Below are 6,216 nucleotides of genomic sequence, written 5' to 3'. Positions count from 1 at the left end.
GCACATGAATCCATTTCAATGTCAAATCCGTGGGCAACAGAGAGCAATCAGGTGCTTTGGCTACTAAACAGCAGCTTTGTGACAAGCAAATCCCAGTCATTTTCAAGGCTGTGAGTGGCTTCCCAGGTGAATGGCAGTAAATGATTGACGTTAACTGTCATGGGTGGTCCCTCCCCTTCAAGTTGTGCACCCATTTTGTTTACCCAGAAGTTCATTGTCTTGTCAGTCATGCTCTTGTGTCAGGAAAGCCAGATGGTGAGACGAATACCACGTAGTTCTAGCATACACTCTAACATAACGTGCTAAGCAATAAACCCACTGCTTTGACATGTTTTGTATTAACAAAAAAACTGTCTAATGGACATAATCTATCTCAGAGTTAATATTGGCTTTATAAAATGTAGTTTTTTAACCGTGAGGTCTGACAAATGTTGCCATAAGAAGTGCAACTGGATTTGCAAGCCTGCTTTTCGCTGTGCTGTCTAGGTATAAGACTGGTATCAGCACTGCTGCCCATTTAAGCAATAAAATGCTCTTCACTCAGTAGCTGGTCTGTCCGAGATGTGTGTCTGTGGGTTTGTATGTGTTGTCACTAGGGAGCAGGACAGACACGAGTTAGGAGTTTGTTTGTTGCCCTGGTCTCTAGGACTGAGGCGCTGGACTTCGCTCCCTATTAAGTTAGTAATGCCACCAATAGCATTAGCATCCCTGGCTATAAACAGCTCCTCTCCACCCCTCACTGATACCCTTCATCAGCTGATAAGAACCTCGGCATTCTCTCTCGGGCTCAGCGCATCTGTCTGTGTCAACGTTGACCCGTGTTCTAGACACATCCGTACCCGTGCCTTCTAGCCACAGAAGAGCTGCTTTCAGAAAGATGAGGACTCAGCTAGAAAGAGACTTTGGCAGACATGATGTGTCTGTCAGGTTGCCCTGTGGTTAAGGGGGACGGCAGTGTTAGTAATGAACCGTGGATAAGTAATCAAGCAGGCTGCTTTCAGCTAATTGTTATAGTCTATAACTGTAACCTTAGTAAATGCTCGTGAGCAATAGTTCCAGGAGATTTCCATAAAGGTGAGTTGACCACACTGAGAACAAGCATTCCTGGGATCTGGATAAAGTCGAACATTTTCTGGAAGCTATTTCTGGAATTAATATCCATCATTCCACTCATCATTCCCATTCAGTGTATTGTTGTATGACTGTGTCTGGAAGCACACAACTGGCACATGGCAATGAATACGATTCATTATAGCGCATTTCCCAGTGGTGGGGTAGACGTTCTGACACTTGTTGTTTGGTTTTTTTGATCCAAACCTGTCAGATGCTCAGCAGTGCCCACTGGAGGGAGACCAGCACTTACGACCTGCCAGATGTGTAGCACATGGAGGCTAGCTGGCTCCATTTGTTCATATTTATTTGAAGAGGTTACTTTTTAAATCAATACAGTGCACATTTATACTAAGATGTTTAGATTATCGATAAACCAAAAATTCCTCAGGTAAGGTCACATTTACCTATACCTATTACAGCTGTGACTGTGATGTTGACCATTTAACAGACATACTTTCTCTCTTAAAAGGCAAGAGTTGTAATGAACAAAATGCGTTTCGTTTTTTATCAGTTGTTTTGAAAACATTTTGTCAATTTCTCTTCATTATCATTGTGATGTTTTCATCTACACTGTTTTGTGCCCTACGATGTTCCCTAAATACAGTACTGAAAAATACTCATTAGAGGAAATTAAAGATATGATCAAATACTGCATCATAGCAAACGAAGTCGGCTGACCCGTTTTGATGGTAAGTGGCTCGATTACGTCCTAAGCGTCCCTCATCTGATTTCGAAAGCGAGTTGAATTTCTTTTTAGTGTGTTTATGTTATCATTTGTAAATCTTACCAGAGGTAGGCCATAAGGCACAAGGGGTAACTCTTACACAGTTTAATGAAGTATTTACAGATAATTCCAACTGTCAAATACTTCTGCTCGATGACATAGTGCAGAGTGCTGACGCTAACAACTTGCTTTCGGTCTCCAAGTCTCTGCCTTTGCGTTTGGGTCAAGCGGATTTAATTTCAGGTAAAAACGAATTCAAGACCTAAAAACCGCCATCTGCATTTGCGAAGGGTAAAAGAAAAACAATAATTTTTGTTAAAGATTTGGGGCTCACGCTGCACACAGCATAAGAACTTTATTCTAAGGCCAGTGCCTTGACTGAATCTATGAACAGATAAAATTATATTAAAATATATTTAACTGATTAGTTTGTTATTTGACTTAAACCAATTATGCATAGTAATTCCGGAATCTCCAAATCTATCACAAAGTTTAGACTACTTGTCAAAAATCATTCAGATAAGCAAGACATGAATGTGTTATCGCATTGTGTGCAGGATACTGTAACCATAATTAAGTCTACAGGCATATCCATAGGTCTGTATGTTATAGACTACTAAACAATTTGAGTCAATACATAAATTATAGTAAGATCTGTCTTCAATTAATTAAAGTCTTTTACTTTAAATAGATTCCGCTATGGTCGTGACCGCACAGCACAGCAACCTTTTATGAGTACATAGGCTATCAAAGCGATTAAAAGAGCTTTAAAAACAAAATAATCCTTAAACCTATCACCATTATATTATTATGCATTATACATTATATCACCATTATAGTTGCATAAAATAACTTGATATTAATCATTTTCATTCATTGTAGACCTAATAAAAATTGTGACTTATCAAAGCCTCATGATGTTTGGGTCCAGAGGCTTGACAAAATCGAAATAATAATAATAATAATAATAATAATAATAATAATAATAATAATAATAATAATAATAATAATAAATATCCGTGATAATTTTATGGACCTAGACGCCAGTGGGTCTAATTTACTGCTCGGTGTTTTATGTTAGTGCAAAAACCAACGTTCCGAGCGGAACGATTAGTGAAAGAAAAAAGGCTTTCGGAGTGCGAGTCACGACCTCTGAATGGTAGCAATTTGCTGGGGTTGGAGGTGCGCCTGTGACGCCGGGTCTCATATTAGAGTCTCATTTAAAAGACAAATGGATTCTAACTGGTAAGAAAACACATTATTTGAAAAAGATACATTTAGCTGCCCTAGACTTCGGTTCACATGCGTGGTGATTTTTGTTATCGAATGTGGGTATTGTGCGCGAAGGTGTAAGCCGAAAGTCTGTGTGTGTGTGTGTGTGTGTGTGTGTGTGTGTGTGTGTGTGTGTGTGTGTGTGTGTGTGTGTGTGTGTGAGAGAGAGAGAGAGAAAGAGAGAGAGAGAGAGAGAGAGAGAGAGAGAGAGAGAGTTCATTAAAATTAAAAGTTCATATAGATAAAACTGCGTGTTATTAAAATTTGACTACTCAGGCTTCCCTGCTAATAATAACAACACTGATTTGATGTGGTAATGTTCTAGATGAAACTGAAGTGAAACTCTGCTTAATTACATATCTGTATTTATTTTGTAAAATTTGGGCTGAAGCGGTATTCCGAACTGTTGTCATGTTTTTCGTTAAGCGCTTTCCGTCCCGATTACCAGGGAGCAAAGTCATGTCCCCATGGTTTACATTTTCGTTGGTTAACTGAGAAAAGGTTAGACGTGCTGATCTGTGGATAAATATTGCCCATAGTGGTTGCTTTTTTCGCTATATAGTTTATTTGTTTTCCCCTTTTACAAATAAATCAATTTTAATTAGAATAGATTGATATTATTATTATTATTATTATTATTATTATTATTATTATTATTATTATTATTATTATTATTATTATTATTATGCACCATATTTAATACAGAAAATTAACTTGAATTATTTTTCTTTAATTAACAGTCCTAGTTCAAGTAGCCTAATTAAACCCTGGCTGTTTCACGCGAGCAATATTTCAGTTTGGTCAGTGGACGAACGTTTCCTTGACTAAGTAAACCCTCAAATAGGTCATGTTTTTTAATGGTATTGTGTTGTAATCCAAACTGAGTTATCTACATATTTAAATCGATTATTCTGATTATTCTGTTTCTGATAGTCTGTTAGCCTATCGAAAGTCAATTTGTAACCGAATGTGGTTTATCATTATTAGCCGGTTTTCCCAATTGTTTGTAGAGCATATCTAAAATAAAGATTATAAATGATGAACTATGAAACGGTTATGAGGAGAAAAAAAAAAACTCCTCCCGTAATTTTCTCCTGCATATTGAACAGAGAAAATGAAGGTTTAGAAAGTTCCATAAAAACTGAAAATGAATGAGTCTCTGTCCGTTTGTCTGTCTTGCCTTATGTCTCTCTATTTCTTGTGTGTGTGTGTGTGTGTGTGTGTGTGTGTGTGTGTGTGTGTGTGTGTGTGTGTGTGTGTGTGTGTGTGTTTATCAAGTTGAATCTGTGGTGAACTTGCAGCAGGGTGTTTAATTCCTAAATTGACCACTAGGTTGTGCTATTTTCTGACAATCGAGTCTTAATCAGGCTAAGTACGTTATCGTTCTTTAGGCAAATTGACAAAGTAAAATATTTCTGTTTCCACTTAATACATAATATTTACGATTTCGTGACTAGCAGCTCAAAGATATTGTAGTTTATACAGTTTTTTTTATATTACAGCTGACAGTATAAGGTGCATACTAGACGGCCTTTTTTCTTTTAAAGTATTTTGTGTCCTGTTTTCTGCGATACGCAATAAAATGTTTTGTTTTCATTTGAAGATCTGAAATGAAATCAAAATGAGATGAAAACAGGAATGGAAATAACAGCTCGGTGAGCGGAGCAACGTCTGTGTCTGGAACTCTAAATTACAAACCTGTCATACATCTGTAAGCCTCGACTCTTAATCAAGCACACACCTATTCGCATTTACTTAGATATGTTCGCCGCACCGTGTCCAAAACTACTAATCATTTTTGTCCGTGTCATGCTGATATGCTTCAGGCATTTGGTATCGTTCCTAATTATTTACGTTTTACCTTCAGATTGTTCTCCTGCTTCTGCTCAGTCTATTTTAAATAGTTTCTCAGCATGTAAAAGTTGCACACATGTGCCAAACCAAGTCTCGTCGTCACTTACTGTCTTTACTCTCAAGTCATCAGCTAATTTTAAATGTTAACTAAAACTAGAACTGGAAAATCACGCAAGTAATGGGAAGTCGAGCGCGTCTGGGGACAAGTGGAGAGATGCGCGCTGCACAGAGGTTCTTCAACTGGTTCTCCATAGTTCACGGAGCCAGAGTCCCAAAGCACTGCTCCTGCAGAAATGTGCATCAGTCAGCAAGACGCTGTCTCTAACCAGTGCCGAATTAAACCCTGTGGAGGCTCCTAGGCAGTCTAGAGCCCCCCCGTAAATAATCTCCTAATATTCTTTTTTTTATCCGTTTTCCACGGGGCCCCTGCTCTGACTATTTGGTAATCCGGCACCCTAACGCTTCTCACTGATGTTTGGTCGTTTAAATGAGATAAACCCTTGCTTTGTCTGTTCCTCTTTTCCACACAACCCCGTGGTTATACTAAAAGACAGCATGAGCTAAGAACGAATTGACTCAACAAATTCCAGGATAAATGATTGCCAGCGTAATTGAATAATCAACTCCAACCGGAATCGAAAAATTGTAAGAGATTAAAATACAGCGGGAAAAAAATTCACTGTAGATTTTATAGACTTGTTCATTTTGGCTTGTGTGTGGCTATGTGTGTGTGTGTGTGTGTGGGGGGGGGGGGGGGTGTATGCTCTGACGATATTATGAGCCTTGGATTTTTTTTTTTCAAAAGTGTACAGTGGTAAATTCCGAGTTTATGCAATACTCAGACTGTAAGCGAAGTTTTGTTTTTTTTTAATGGAATTACCAAGATTTATTTAATATCTGTCATATGTCACGTTTGTCAGCAACAGACACTTTAGTCATACTTACCTGGTTTGAAGCAAACCATTGCAGACGTTTAATAACATTGCATTATATTATGGTTTTACCAGAATTCACTGAAAAAGCGTACTGTGAAAATTGACAAGTTTCAGAAGTTGTAATTTCAACATTAAAAAAAAATAGTTGAATGTAAGGTTATAGCAAATCTGCTGTTATGCATGTTAATAATGAAACTACTAGGTCCAGTTATTAAATTAATTCTTGACTAATATCAAACGGCAAATAACTACTACTACTACTACTACTAATAATAATAATAATAATAATAATTATTATTATTATTATTATTATTATTA

Source organism: Electrophorus electricus, chromosome 9 (genome assembly GCF_041902795.1).
Source record: "Electrophorus electricus isolate QZ-2024a chromosome 9, ASM4190279v1, whole genome shotgun sequence".
NCBI classification, from domain to species: Eukaryota; Metazoa; Chordata; class Actinopteri; order Gymnotiformes; family Gymnotidae; genus Electrophorus; species Electrophorus electricus.
The sequence above is the reverse complement of the archived record's forward strand: the minus strand, read 5'-3'. Positions refer to the sequence as shown.